Here is a 15,991-nt window from a genome sequence, read left to right on the forward strand (position 1 = left end):
TCCTTTTAAAGCTCATGGAAACCTCAGGGTAGATTCTCCAAAGCTCAGGATAGGGGTCAGTCCTATGGGGTCAACAGCAATGTCTAAAGAAGCTGCTTCATCCCAGATCCTTCGCCGTTGATGGACGGATAAACAAGCCCCGTCTTTCTGCACAGTAATCCTGCGTCCTGCTTTCCATGACTATCCAGCTGGGAGCCTCTGGCTGTCCACAAGAGGACGCAGTGACAGCCACCATCTGGCGACCCCACTCCTCACTGATGGCTGTGGCAGACTGCCCAGGAACAGAGAAGCTCCACAGGGGCCCCAACTGTTGGTGACTTCGCCTCCCCCCCTCCTCTTCCTCATTCAGTCTCCGCTAAGCTACCTTCTGAAGCCAGCGGACCTCACCCGCTTGTCCGGGCAACAGATGCTGCGCTTCCATTAGGCGCTGGCTGAAGGACTTTGCTTGACCTCTCCTCCATGCTTGCTCCTCAAGGCCAGTGAAAGGAATTTCATTTTCTTTATTCCATTTATTTGCTAAATTTATATTCTGCCTTTGTACCTGAAGTGCTGTCTACAACTGTTAAGCACAATAACCAAGTGATCAAATGCAGAATCATAAAGTCTAAAACAAATTTAAAAATGAAGCGCTGTATTTAAGAATTAAGCACTCGCCGCTCTCTTACAGCAAAACTGGAGCCTGTCTGGATAGAAGCAGGAAGGAGATTCCCTCCCTTTCCATACGTGTTACTCTAGGACGGCTTCTCAATCTTCTCTCACATCGTCAGTATGTCCTACATAAAAAAGTCGGTATGACTAATCTGGCTTTTCTTCTTGAAAATTAACCATCATGGAAGAGAGAATGATAGAGTAAGGATCAGGTTGTAAGTAGCTTTTGGGGGGGCTCTGCTGTAACCGTGAATGGTTGATAAGCGACCAGTTGTAAGTTGAGGACTACCTGTAATTTAGTTGTTTTTAGCATCCCTTGTCAGCTTCTTGAGGAACTCGCCCTTCCACTGGCCTGTGAAGCTCCCAAACCTCCATTGAGGCATCCCTGGCATTTCCCGCTCTTCACCTCCACCTGACTGCTTCCCTGCAAGCAGCAGCCTCCGCTGATCCTTTATGATGACCCAACAGGTATTGCTCGACATCCGGTCATTAGCTCTCATAGAATCATCAGAATCAGGCTGGACCTCTCAGGACGGGGCCTGGTCATTGCTCTGCCTTGGGGGGGCTCCTCTTTCCAAGGCCCAGAGGCCCGGTGCCCAGACTCCTCTGCTGGACACTCTTGCCTTTCTTCATAGTTACATGGCAATTGCTTAGACTCCGTTGCAGCCCTTCCATTATCTTTCGAGTTCTGTACAGTGAAGCGGTCTGCACATCTCTGGGGCAGCAGATGAGGGAAGGGTCTCGGAGCCACCCCAACTTGGCCAGGAAAAGCATAAACCCCCGGGGGACCATCAGCCATGGAGGGGGAGGGCCTGGAGGGAGGCCGAGGCACGGCGCACGGCGGCTGCTCCCCGAAGCTCTCCCGGCCTTTGGGGCCGCTCCTCCTCCCAGGCTAACCCGGCGACGGACCGAGGCCAGGATGCTGTAGCAGCGCATGGAGTTTGCGTGGGGGCGGCCAACGCGGCGGCTGAACCGGGGGCTGCACCGCCGGGACATCGCCGGGGGACAACCAGGCTGGCGTCGACGGAGGCGGCCGGTGCCCGTCTGGCTCCGCGGAGAGCCCGAGTCGCCCCGCGGCCAGACACCCTCTCCCGCCCGGGAGGACCGAGGGACGGCGGACGGCGTGGGGACCGGCGGGGCGACCCACGTGGCAGCCGCCCAGCGCCCGTGCCGGGCTAACGGGGCTCTGGCGCCCGCGGACCCGCCCCTTCCCCGGCGAGCCGCGCCATTGGCGCGTGCCCACGCCGATCCGGCGGCGGCCGACCAATCCGGGCCGCGGAGCCTCTGCGGCGCGCCCGCCTCCCTCCGCCCGAGGCTCCGGAGCGTGGCCGGCTGTGCCGTGCGGCTGCGGGGAAGCGGCGGGCGGGCGGGCGGGCGAGCGATCGGGCGGCAGGCAGGCAGGCAGGCCGGAGGAGGAAGACGCCCGTCCGGGGCAGCCGCCGACGGCTCCTGCTTCTCCCGCCTGCGGGCCGTCGCGGGGCGCCGCCGATGGGAGCGCCGGCTTCGCTCAAGCGCCGCGGCACCGCCTGCCCGCCCCGCCGCCGCCGCCGCCAGGAGGTGAGTGCCGGGCCGGCTGCCTGCCTGTCCCTCCGGCGCCGGAGCAGCCCTTTCCCCGGGAGCCCCTCCGCCCCCCGCGCCCCCGGCCCCGCCATGTGCCGCCGCCGCCGCCGCTGCTGCTGCTGCGGGCGCCTCTCCGGAAGCGGCGGGCGGGCTGGCGGGGCGGCCTCCTGCGGGAAGGTGCGGCGGGCGGGGAGCCCGGCAGACCCGCCGTTGAGCGCGCGTCCGCCCAGCCCTGCGCAGCCCGCCCGGTGGCGGCTCCCTGCGGCAGCGCCCGCCGCTGATGCCGTCCGGGGCCCCCGCCGCAGCGCCCTTCCCGGCGGGGCCGAGTCCCGGAGCGCGGCCGGGGGCGCCGCCCGCCAGATCGCCGCTTTGCGGGCAGGGGAGGCGCCGGGAGGGAGGGCAGGAAAGGGCTCGGTGAGAGGCAATGCCGGCCCCGCAGGGCAGAACCGACCGGGGGGCCTTCCAGTCTCGGCCCCCGCCGCCTTTGCAGGCGCCCCGAAGGAAGGAGCCCTGGGGCAGCTCCGGAGGAAGGCAGGGATGATGCTGGGGAAAGGCCGGGCCGGCCGGGCGGCTTCTCCGGGGAGGGAGCGGCTCCCCCGGGGCCCGCGGTCAGTGCCAGCCCGATTTTTGAGACGGCCGATCGCTTCTTCTGCTTTAGAGCATCTGCCGTCATTTCTGGCTTGACTGCTATGGGTTTAAAGCCCGGCAGCTGGGAGATGCGGGCCCTGGCTTTCTGCTTGGCAGGGCCTAAGGAAGAGGGTGGGTGGGCAAGGGCAGGCCACCCGCTTCAAAATCTGAAGTGTTCCAGAGGTTGTTCCTGGTGCTAAAACCCAAATGGAGCAGGGTCTGGTGACATCGCCAGTTGGCGGTCATCTGCTTTGCAAGGACCATGTTGGCATGGATTTCTTGAGAAATCCAGTGCAAGGATCTGTGCAAAGATCTTGCAGATCGGTACAAGACCAGGTCTCTCGTAGGCTTGACAGTAACACCCAACGGGGCATGGGATGAGTTGGGAAGGCCCTGGAGAAGGAGGAAGCGTTAAGTAGCATCTCTTGGTGATGGCATCTGATTTTGAAACCTCCTCCAGTTGACCCTCATGGTTATTCACTCACAGTCTCTTGTTTCAGGCAACTTAAGACTCATTTGAAAGGCCTGGTAGGCAAGGGCTGCCCTAGGACCACGCTACCGTTACGTTAGTTGCCATGTTAATAACATCTTGCGTTGATGAATGGTTTTCATTGTACAGAGGCACAAATATAAAGTAAGCGGGTGTAACGTATGATTCCCTGCACACTTACTTGGGAAGAAGCTTCCTCGCTGGAAATGAATTCTGATAAATATGCAGTGGCTCAGACAGCAATATTTAGATGAATTTATGGCTGAATATTCTATGTACATGGTTTTGAATAAACCAGATGTATCTAAGATTGAAAATGATGAGAGACGACAGCTTTAAATCCTGCACACATGCTTAAATCCTTCAGGTTAGGTGTGAAATCATTGAAACATAAAAGAGTAGAAATGATCTGTCCAAGGTTGCAATGGCTTGTTCAGATCACTCAGGATACTTTATCCCATGTGATATCCAAAAGCAAATTACAATCCCGGTTATATTTAAAAATTTGAATGCTTTGACATAACATATAAGGGCAATTAAAAGATACCTTTCCTGAAAGATACCAAGATGGGGTAGAGAAAAACACCAAATGGCTGAAAAATGTAAAAAAATGTAAAAAAACAAAACAGAAAGCAAATATCAACAAATTATAATCTGACTTCCCAGTGTAATGATTTAGAGGCTTCTAAAAGTAGACCAACAGTGGTTGATGTGCCATATCAGCATCCCAACTCCCAAAATAGACAATAATGAATCTCTGAAAAATCTTAAGATTTGGTCTACTAACTTAAAGAAATAGTACACAATCCATAGTGCTAAAGTGGGAGGGCTGTCAGAGTCGAGAACAGAGTCTATCCGCCACTCTGCCAACAGCAGGCAGACCAGAAACCAGGGGTGTCATGCAAGTCGTCTTCTTCAGTCTCCATGCAAAAAATAGGGAAACAGAAAGTTTTAAACCGGTGCAACCAGTTCTAAGTGAAGGGCCTGCATGCATGGGGCACTAAGGATTGAAGGCCAGAGTAGGCTAGGTTATGCCTGCACACTGTCGCCTGTAGAGTAGCATCAACATGCTTCCAATGTGTGGAGGTGGCCCTTGTGTGAGGTCTTCTGTGTTGGATTTGTAGATAGTTGGTTGATATGGAAAGTAGGGATTCCTCTTTAAGATAATCCAAGAGGAGAGCCTGCATGCCTGAGACATCAAGGGCTGGAGGGCCAGAGTAGACAATTTCCCTATTCTGGATTTGTAACTGGCTGACCGACCACACTCAACATGTAATCCTCAATGGAACTGCATCTACATGGAGGGAGGTATGCAGTGGGGTACCCCAGGGCTCTGTTTTAGGCCCAGTACTCGTCAACATCTTCATCAATGATTTGGATGAGGGGATAGATGGGGAACTCATCAAATTTGCAATGACACCAAACTAGCAGGAATAGCCAACACTGCAGAAGATAGGCTTAAGATTCAGAAGGATCTTGACAGACTTTGTTAAATTGAGTGTTATCTAACAAATGAAATTTGTGAAAAAAGTAAGGTTCTACATTTAGGCAAGAAAAACGAAATGCACAGGTACAGTATATGTGGTACCTCTCTCAATAGTTGTAAGTGTGAGAGGGAACTTGGAGTCCTAGTGGACAATCATTTAAATATGAGCCAGCAGGGTGCTGCAGCTGCCAAAAAAGCCAACACAGTTCTAGTCGGCATAAGTGGATAGACTCAAGATTACGTGAAGTGTTTTGGTAAGGCCACATTTGGAATCCTGCATCCAGTTTTGGTCGCCACGATGTAAAAAAGATGTTGAGACTCTAGAAAGAGTACAGAGAAGAGCAACAAAGATGATTAGGGCACTGAAGGCTAAAACATATGAATTGGGAATTGGGTATGTCTAGTTTAATGAGAAGAAGGACTAGGGGGTGATATCATAGTGTTCCAGTATCTGAGGGGCTGCCCCAAAGAAGAGGGAGTTAGTTAAGCTATTCTCCAAAGCACCTGAGGGCAGGACAAGAAGCAATGGGTGGAAACTAATCAAGGAGAGAAGCAACCTAGAACTAAGGAGAAATTTCCTGACAGAACAATTAATCAGTGGAATGACTTGGCTCCAGAAATTGCGTGTGCTCCAACACTTGTAGTTTTTGAGAAGAGAGTGGATAAAAATTTGTCTGAAATGGTATAGGGTTTCCTGCCTAAGCAGGAGGTTGGACTAGAAGACCTCCAAGGTCCCTTCCAGCTCTGTTACTCCTATTCTGTTCCATTCCACTCTACTCTACTCTACTCTATTCCCATTCTTGGCCTCTGCCTGCATGTCTGTCAGTTAGCATCAACGTGATTCCAACTAACGGGTTGGTTTTGTAGATGGTTGATTGTTACGGATTCCTCATTAGGGCAGTCCATAATCATCCTAATATATGATGGGAAACGGAGCTGCAGAGGTTTCAGCCAGTTAGGCAAAGTGGCATCATAGGTCAGGAGGTGGCATCAGACTGAACAGGAAACAGATGAGAAGAGTGTGGACTTCCCTTTGGAGTCTGCCCATCCTTTGCCCATCCTTAGCTGTGCGAGAGAATGTAAAAAATGCCAGCCGGGTTATCTAGCCACTTTATTTTCAGCAAAAAACTCAACTGCTCTTTGTTCCTCTTTCATTCTTATAATCTAGCCAGGTAAAAGCCGTGCGACAGAGCCTTAATTTAAATATGTGTTTGCGTCACTGACGGTCTCTCTCCAAAGGATTCTACTTGCACAAATTGTTTTAATTCTGCAGGTCTGAGAAAGGGAAATTCAGCTGATGTGATTCTTCGGGCCTTTAGAAGAGGCAGTCTTGATAGAACTGAAAAGCTGCTGCTGATTTGAATAAGTTTATTATGGAATACGAATTATCGGTGGAACAACTTTAGGTACTTCTGACTAAACAGATTCCATAAAAAGGCATAGCAAGAAGAAATAGTGAGCTGGTCTTGAGTTTTTATAACATTTATAGCCTGTCTGTTTCCTAGATAGTACCCACTATGCAAGATCCATTCAGTACATAGACTTGGGCCAGTGGCCGGAAGTGGGGGCGGGGGGGATCTGCCTTCCTCAGAGATCCAGCCCTGTCTTCAGCCTGATCTGCAAGAGAGTCGGATGTGGGAGTGGAGGTCACAGCAGAGGGCATTTTTTTACTGGTGGGTGCCAAGTGACAATCCGTGAGCTGAGGTGTAACCCAGAGGGCTTTGGGAAGGGGCGTCCTCTCCTTTTCCTGCTTTCCAGAGTTCAGGGCCTTGGGCAAAACCTCTGCCCATGAACAGCAGCGCCCCTGTTTCAGCTGCAGTGCTCTGTGCCAGTTAGCATTTTACGTGCATGCAGGTAGCCTCATGTAGAATGCAAGTGAGGCTTGGCTGTCTCTGCCTAAGAACAGCCCCAGTTACGATACCAATAATAGAGAATTTTTATAACTAAGGCTGAAATGGGGGGTCCTTGGTGCCCTCTGAGTTGGGTTGTTTTGTTTTCATGATCCAACTAGGTAACATCATCAGTTCATACCCCACTCCCTTCTAGCCCTGATGATGTTATCTAGTTGGATCATGAAATGTCTGCAAGAAAACAAGCAAGCTCAGAGACCACCAAGGATCCCACAGAGATGATGAAAGGTGCCCTCATTGCTGGGGCTGATCACCTGGGCCTGGAGAGACACAGGGTCGGTTTTGTGCCTCTCTGCCACTTGCCCGTCAGAAGGAGCCCAACTCAGCTCTGAAGAGGAAAGCGGCTTATTTGCTTCATCCAGAAACTCTTCTAACCAAACACTGTCCCTGAGTTCAATCTCCTTTTCTACCCTCGGCCCGCTCTGCATCCAATCATTAATTTTGGACCTTCAGAAATTCCCTGAATCCAGGTGAAATGACCTCATCTGGTTTTGGAAAGTTTAAAGTGGGTGTAGGACAACCCGAAGTTATTCTGGCCTCCGGGGCAGACATTCTTAATGGCTGGGTGTTTGAAAAGGCAGCTGGTGACCCAGATCTGCCACCTCAGGTGCCTCTTGCTGTTTGTCTCATCTCCCAGCGGAGAGGTAGTAGCTCTATTGGCTCAATTTTTAGCCTAATGAGAGAGTTGGCACGAGCAAAACTCTCATGCCCCCCTTTCCATAAGGCAACCCTGAATCCCAAGAAGGCAGTCTGTAATTAAATGGTGCAGTTCTAATCCAGATTCTCCAGGACCTGAAATGATATTTACTATTCAAAATGGGTTTTCTTTCTGGGAAATAGAAAGATAGTCTAACATCTGTAACTTATTAACAGAAGTTCTTTCACCTGCCTTTTTTATTCTAAATGCTACAGAACCAGCCATGGATAATTTCCCCTGATATATTAATGGGTAATTTTGTCTACCTGTTCCTGAAACCAGGGTTTAAGTTAGTTATTTAATTATTACTATATTTGTATACTGCTAGATTGAATGGGCTCACGGTGGTTTATTGTACAAATAAAACTGGAAAATTATTGTGCAAAGCCTCTTGCAGCCCAACTTTGCACATTAATTTGGCAGCAAGTCATTCTAAATTAGGTAGGGATTTTGGCTGAATAAGACTCTGTTTAGAAGTGTGGCTTTCCTTGGCGATGGGTTTGCCAGTTAGCCAAATTCTGAACCCTTTGCTCCCATCATCCCAATTCCAGGCCGAAGGAAAGATAACAGAATAGCAGAGTTGGAAGGGACCTTGGCATTCTTCTGGTAGCAGGGCTCCCCCTCCATTCCCTCCCCCAGCTTGGGAGGATCACCTTTTGAAGCAGGCCTCTCCTCTGTCCTTAGGGACAAAAGGCAGCCTTGGGGCCCCACAGGGCCTGCAGAGCAGGGGCCTTGAGCCTGAGGACTCTTCTGGCTGAAACCTGCCGGGTTTCAGTTTGCTGGCTTGCATCCCCCCAGATAGCAATTTTCACAGAAGTTTGGAATGGGTGACTGGAGATGTTACCTGGGCATGTTTGTGTGAATGTGGGTCCTTTGGGCAGAACAAAGCACAGGCAAAAGAGCTGCCTGAGAAACGGCCTTGGCTGGACTGGCCCCACGTGGACATTTGCTTATTCAGTGTGACCAGTTTCTGGCTTTAAGGAAGACGAATTGGAGCTCCCTCTCAGACAAAACTCTCGGGGGTCAGGTGCCTGCCTGTCCGTTCACGTTACCTAGAAAGTCAGTCTAAAATTGATTCATCACAGCAATAATGTTTTATCACAGAGAAAAATCAAATTAACATTGGAGGTAGGAAAATCGGTGGAGTGTAACATTGCATGATTTTCAAGGCGCAAACAAAGATGTTTTGAGCGAAGGGGGGAAGCAGATAGAGCAAAGATAAGCAGTTTTAACTTTACAAGGTGGGAGATAAGAATGTGATTACAAATTAGCTTTCTTAAGCAGTGCTTTTGGAAATGTTTGCATATTTAAATTTATTCCATTTGGAAACTGTTATCTGTTAGGCCCAAGAAATCAGAGAAATGGACGGGACTGAATTATAGTTGCAGGCTTGGCGTTTCATAGACAGTAATAAAACTTTTGCGCCCTTGTTGGGAACTTCTTTAGCAGCTCCAGCCCTGAACCCCAAATCACTGCATATTCATTCCTCTAATTCCATTAGAGCTTTCTTTATGTATGTTTCTCATACTGGATTGTTTCCTATTTTGGTGTTATATATCAACGATCTTTTATCAATCTTTTACTCTCATCAGTTCAAATTGTTTTGTTATTTTTCAAAAATGACTAAACGAAAGCAAAATACTTTTCTAAGATGAGGGAATACCAGCAGGATTCCTTAGTTTTCCAGAATTCTGAGAATTCTTTAAGCAAGAGATGCAAGTTCTGAAAGGTAATCTTTTAAAATTATTTCAATAAACACAACAGGAAATTCAAGTAAATTTCAGTATTTTTCAGGAAAAAAATAGTTGGTAAATATTATAGACTTACAACTCAAGTTGAATTGCAGAAGAAAGCTTAAAGGATGAAAATTCAGAGGAGTCTTTACTCAAAGATATCTCCAGACAAAAGTAAAGAAAATGGAAGCCAAGCTAGAATTTCTAGAAACCAAGCTGTGTAAAAACAACCTGAAATTTAGGCACACACCAGAAGACTTCAGTAAGGGAGCTCTAGAAAACTATTTGCTATGAATGAATTTTTGAAAGTTCTAAACTTTAATAGGATAAATTGCTGGAGAGTATGATGAAAACAACTGCTGCATGACCTATTTGTAAAACAGTAAAATTATCTTTCCTCAAAACAAAAAAAAATTACTGAATTTAAATAGAAAAAAATGAGGAGATCCTGGATCAAATACTGTATATGGAGAAAATGAAGTATTTTTCTGAAGAGAGTTTTTTTTTCCAGGCTAACTTAATTTCTGAAACTTAACTCCAATGTGGGAGGCAAGTAAAGTACTTCTGAGAGATTGTTGATCTCTCTTGCAGTAAGAAAGCCATTTAAAGAAGCCTTGTTAGGCCACAGCTTTATACATGGAATTGTGCCATATCTGAAACTTGGGATTTAACATTTATATCTAAATTTAACTTGAAGTCTGAATGTTAGCTGTAACTTTTTTCTTCTTACAGATTCTGATTGGGTTAACTCAAGTTTCTAAAGGTGCATCTAAGATTTAGTGACTATCTCCCCTGCCCCACCTTAGTTTTTGGCTGAATTACTGATTTTGGCCTTGGGATGTTATCACCTGATTTGCTAGTAGGGGATGTTAACACCAGTCGGTTGCCATGCCAGATCAGTCTCTGATTGCCTTCCAGCTCATTAGAATCATATCCGCGCCCCCCCCCCAAGGAAATGAGGCAATGAACCCATCCTAGGCTATGGGTGATCCTTGTGGATCTCCAGAGGGACTTTTTCCTGAGGATCTGGTGGGTGGCTTGGCTGAGTCCTGAATCGCCTACATCTGGCTTCTCCTGTGCCAACTTTGGTTTCCAGAGGAGCTCTATGAACTGCCTGGCGGGCTGATGGAGGAAGACAAGATGAGTCTGATAAGACCTGATATTTGGGACCACACCATAGTGATAAGGGTGACAAAACATAAACATTACTCCACCCTTATGGTATCCACCAGTGGTTATCTGGTGGCCCATCTTAGAGTGGCCTGGTCCCTGCTTAGGTAAAAGGGTTCATCTGCAGAGCTGCTATGAGGACCATTCTAACCATCTGTTATTTGGTTTTGCTGTCAGTTGCCGGAGTCAATTTGGAGTTGGGGAGCATCTAAGTCAGGACTGTCAAACTTGTGGCCCACGGGCCGGATGCGTCATGCACTGGCCCCACCCCTGCCTGGTTTAGTGAAGGGGGAAAAAGTCCCAATACGTCACGTAACGATGCGAGTTTGACACCTTTGATCTAAGTCAAATACCTATTTTTTAAAAACCCTTTTATAATCACACTTACTGTCTTTGTTATTGTTTTTTACTTTACTGTTTTAAACTTTGCATTAGTATTTTATGTCTTCTCTTTGGCAATTATAACACTTGGCTTGTAAGGATAAATAAGTCAAAGTAGAAGACTGAAGTGACGGCCTTTATCCCAGGTGCTGGGGGATCTTCACGAGGTTGTGGCAAATGCAGCCTGGAGTTGTAAGAAGAAACACTCCTGTTACACACAGAATCTGGTTTCTCTTTCTTTCACAAAAGTCACACCTTAGGGTAAAATGACAATTTTGGGTCTGGGTGGGAGGATTTGGATGAACTGAGCTAACTGCTGATAAGTCCGATTCCTCAGGAGGATCCAGCTGAGTGCCCTACTTTGAGAGGAAGGTGGCATGACACCAGCTTGGTACCCAAGCTATATTTTAAGTACAGATCTGTGTGTTTCTAGTTAGCGAAGAAGGCGCCTTATATATCATTCTATGTGAGGTGCTTGCTGCTGGAAATGGGAAGTAAAATATGAATTCTTCACTCCTGGAAAAGTTGGCATTTTTGCAAGGCAGAATAGATTATCTATCTATCTATCTATCTATCTATCTATCTATCTATCTATCTATCTATCTATCTAACGTGTTTTCCTGAAAATAAGACCCTGTCTTATATTTTTTTGAACTCTAAAGTAAGTGCTTGGCCTTATTGCCATGTGCTCAAAAGCCTGATTGGGCTTATTATCGGGATGTCTTATTTTGGGGGAAACAGGGTATCTATCTATCTACCCATCCATCCATCTACCTACCTACCTACCTACCTATCTAATCCATCTATCTAGTCTGTCTGTCTGTCTGTCTGTCTGTCTGTCTGTCTGTCTATCTATCTATCTATCTATCTATCTATCTATCTATCTATCTAATCCTTCTATCTATCTAATCTATCATCTATCTATCTAGTCCATCTATTGATCTATCTATCTAATCTATCTACCTAGTCCATCTATCTAGTCCATCCATCCATCTATATCATCTATCTATCTATCTATCTATCTATCTATCTATCTATCTATTTATCTATCTAATCCTTCTATCGATCTATCTATCTAATCTATCTACCTAGTCCATCCATCCATCCATCCATCCATCCATATCTATCTATCTATCTATCTATCTATCTATCTATCTATCTATCTATCTATCTAATCTATCTATCTAGTCCATCTATCTAGTCTATCTTTATCTCTATCTATCTATCTATCTATCTATCTATCTATCTATCTAATCCTTCTATCTATCTATTTATCTAATCTATCATCTATCTATCTAGTCCATCTATCGATCTATCTATCTAATCTATCTACCTAGTCCATCTATCTAGTCCGTCCATCCATCCATCCATCTATATCTATCTATCTATCTATCTATCTATCTATCTATCTATCTATCTATCTATCTAATCCTTCTATCGATCTATCTATCTAATCTATCTACCTAGTCCATCTATCTAGTCCATCCATATCTATCTATCTATCTATCTATCTATCTATCTATCTATCTATCTATCTATCTATCTATCTTATCTATCTATCTATTTATCTAGTCCATCTATCTAGTCTATCTTTATCTCTATCTATCTATCTATCTATCTATCTATCTATCTATCTATCTACCTACCTACCTACCTATCTATCTATCTCTATCTACCTACCTACCATCTACCTATCATTTATAAAATTAATTGGCCGCCCATCTTACTATAGGGAACTCTGGGTGGCTTACAGTTACATGTACAATTAAAACATGAAAAGACATTGAAAGCAAGGGCACCTGGGGAGGTCAGGGGCAGAGGGCGGGGGGAGGTGGGATCTGTTGTTACTCGATCAACCACTTCTATTGCGCTGATCCTCCACTGGGATCTTTAGGCCTTACAAAAAGATAGTAGGGTTGGGGCCAATCTCACATCGGGGGCACAGTGTTCCAAAGGGCAGGAGCCACAGCAGAGAAGGCTCTCCTGGACCCCGCTGACCTGCAGCAGGCCTCCTCTGCTGGCACAAGTGGGACTGGCCAATCCCAGTGGGGGTGAGACAGTCCCTGCCTGAAGGGATGACGTTTCCCCTGCTTTGCAGAGCAGGAAAGCTTTTCTGTGAGAGTTCCTCTTCTATAAATCAGATTCATTCCTTCCCTCAGGATCGTCCCCAAATGTGTTAATTTTTTTTTAAATTCTCAAAGACCTTCAGGGAATAGGACTATGTTTGAGCAAGACAACTGCAGCTGATTGTTTTCCAGGCATTTAAAAAAACTTTATTCCACCTTTATTCCTTTTATTAAAATCTCAAGGCAGTGAACCTATCAGATACATCTTCCTTCTCCTGTTTTCCCCACAACAACAACCTTGCAAGGTGGGTTGGCTGAGAGTGATTGGCCCAAAGCTGGCTTTTGTGACTAAGGCAGGACTCAAATTTACTCTCTTCCGATTTTATGTTTTTTAGTATCTTGTGGGGCTGCATTACTAGTGAGTTGGACCCCCCTGAGGGAAGCTGCTCCAAGTCAAGCTACCTTTTGAAATTGAGGGATGGCGATTATTGTTCAAGTGGTGCTCCAGTTGTTTTGGGATTGCCCCAAGGGCAGGCACGGTCCTTCTACTTCTGTTTGCAGTCTTTGTATTTCGTGTTTTCTCCAATTCTTTTTCTTTTGTCCTGCCATCTCCAGGCCATCTCCAGGACGTGGACTGCCACGTCCACCACTATCCAGACTTCTTTGTCTTATCAACAATTGTGACATCTGAGGTGTTATGTAGCAGGCACTTGTCTGTTTGAATTCTAAAGTCCTAGAGCACTTCAACTTCTTTATTTTCCATGACTTTTCTATTGTATGGTCCCACCAGTTCTTGCTTGCAAGCAAATGGTATTTCTTGCAGATTGTCCAACTCACCACTGTTGTCACTTAGCCATACCGTTGCTTGTAGTCAGTCTGGGTGATCTTGCAGCAGTTCACCAGGTGATCCAGTTTTTTTAGCTTCTTTGCAGAGGCATTGCTTCTACCTGTTGCTTTCTTCTCAATTCAGACTTTGCATGTATTTGTTCTTAAGGCTTGGTCTTGTATAGCCAGAATTAGTCCCTCTGTCTTTTTCTTCAACTTTCCTCCTCTTAGCTATTGTCAGGTCCTGTTATCTGCTTCGTTTGCTATTTTTAATGCACTGACTATATAATAGTTTGCCTTGCCATTTCTCATTTTTATTCTTTATTTAATCTTTCCTATGTAGGCAGTTTGGTTTCTCCACTACTTAGTAAACTTTCCTGGTATACTAGCTTCAGTACATCATCATCTTTGTCCTTCAGATATTCTTCCAGTCATTTGACGTACTTGCAACATTCCACATCCACCTATTTTCCTTGGTAAGTAGAGTCTGTCAACATTGCTGCATTGATAAAGGGCATGATTCATTGCCATTATTTTTCTGGTCTTCCTATCCAAGCCTTTTAGTTCTGCTTCAGTCCAGTCCACTGTTCCAGCTGTGTATCTAATGACTGGAATTGCTCAGCTGTTAATTGCCTTGATGGCATTTCCTCCACTGAGTTTGTCTTAAGATCTTTATTTTTACTTTTAACCTTCTTCTTGATTTCAGTGAGCTTGATGAAATCAGCTTGAAGGATACCCAGATATTTGCAATGATTGTCTTCATCCAGACTCTTGATGTTCTTTCCATAGGGCATCTTGATTCCTTCAGGTTTTCTCTCCTTTTTTCTTTATTATTAACTACTTATACACTTAACGATACACAGAAAAATATTTGCTATGAGGGGACCTTGGTGCTCTCTGAGTTTGGTTGTTTTCTTGCAGACATTTCATTACCCAAACTACATCAGTGCTAGTGTTCATACTTAGAGTGAATACTCACTACTTAGAGTCACTTGTGATTGAAGTGATATAAAAGATTGGTTCATCATAGATAGATAGATAGATAGATAGATAGATAGATAGATAGATAGATAGATAGATAGATGATAGATAGAGCAATTACTGATCCTATGAAGTGCCTGCCACTGGAGCACAAGTTCTAAGCAAATTCTGCTTACTTCAGTCTCTTGAAAGTAAAAGGTTGGAGTAACTAATATTGCTGCTGAGAGATCAGCTTCTCCAGATCAAAGGCCCTGCTGTACCAGCGGCTGCTGCTGGGACCCTTCCTGACGCCTCTCTCGAGAACGGGAGAACACAGCAGGTGAGGGCAAGCGCAGGCTCTGCCCCTTGGGAGGGGGGCAGATTCTGGAATGCGTGAATGATAGGGAAATGCAGAGGAGGAAGCATTCGTTTTATAAATGGAGTCAGCCAGAAGTTATTGATTCAACTAAGGTTGGGTTATTCTTTGTCCTGGATCATTTTTTTAAATTGTTGTGGCCTTCTGGGGCTATTACATACGCCCATGTTCAAATTGTGCATATTTGTGGAAGGAGAAGCTCTAGGACTGGTTTTATAAAGCTGGCAAGAGAAAGATCACCTTGCCTTTTATGAGGAATTTGCCTTAAATTCAAGATTATTAGGCTTTGGGATAATGCTATAGGTTAGAGTTCCCCAACCTTTTCAGCTTTGCGGATCGGCGGGGGGAGGGGATGGTCCCGTGCGAGTGGCGGGCAAGTGTGTACTCACATCTCCATTTGTGTGAGCGGCGGGCACGCGCACCCACTGCTCACACAAATGGAGCGCACTTCCACGGCCCAGTTCCACTCAAGGCCCAGGTGTGGGTTGTGGCCTGGGGGTTGGGGACCCCTGTTGTATGTGATAGATCGGTCTGAAGCCCCTGTCTGTGCTTCAGGTGTTTTCAGTGCAGTGATTCCAAATACAAGTCAAGTCAATAATCCTTGACTTATGACCACAATTGAGCCTAAAATTTCTGTTCTGAAGTGAGACATTTGTTAAGTGAAATTTGCCCCATTTTTATGATCTTCCTTGCCTCCATTGTTAAGTGAATCACTACAGTTGATAAGTGAGTAACCTGGTTGTTAAGTGACTGGATTTCCCACTGCTGGTCAGAAGGTCGCAAAAGGGGATCACATGACTCCAGGATACTGTGACCGTCATAAGTATGAACAACTTGCCAAGCATCTAAATTTGGATCACATGATCATGGGGATGCTGCAAAGGTTGCAACTGTGAAAAACGGTCATAAGTCACATTTTTTAGCGCTGTTGTAACTTTGAATGGTCACTAAACAAACTGTTGTAAGTCAAGGACTACCTGTAGTTAGTCTTGACTTGGTAAGTGAGACAGTTAAGTGAGTTTTACCCCTTTTTATCACCTTTCTTGTCACAATTAAGTGAAT

The 15,991-nt window shown here is 46.2% G+C and overlaps 2 protein-coding genes across 3 annotated transcripts in view; one reads left to right on the plus strand and one right to left on the minus strand.

Moving 5' to 3' along the window:
• The window catches only part of RSPH14 (radial spoke head 14 homolog), a 106,343-nt gene that overhangs the window by 19,795 nt on the left and 70,557 nt on the right, over positions 1-15,991 (minus strand). The window lies entirely within an intron of this gene.
• GNAZ (G protein subunit alpha z) overlaps positions 1-15,991 on the plus strand; it is a 77,575-nt gene that overhangs the window by 3,826 nt on the left and 57,758 nt on the right. The window contains exon 1 of one of the 2 annotated variants that reach the window (XM_060683647.2): positions 1,919-2,205. The exons of the other annotated variant lie outside the window; for it this stretch is intronic. The gene's annotated coding sequence lies outside the window, so the exon portion shown is untranslated. Of the gene's footprint in view, positions 1-1,918; positions 2,206-15,991 lie in introns of those variants that run through there. 2 annotated transcript variants of the gene reach the window in all.

Source organism: Pantherophis guttatus, chromosome 17 (genome assembly GCF_059756535.1).
Source record: "Pantherophis guttatus breed Tessera chromosome 17, ASM5975653v1, whole genome shotgun sequence".
Taxonomy (NCBI): domain Eukaryota; kingdom Metazoa; phylum Chordata; class Lepidosauria; order Squamata; family Colubridae; genus Pantherophis; species Pantherophis guttatus.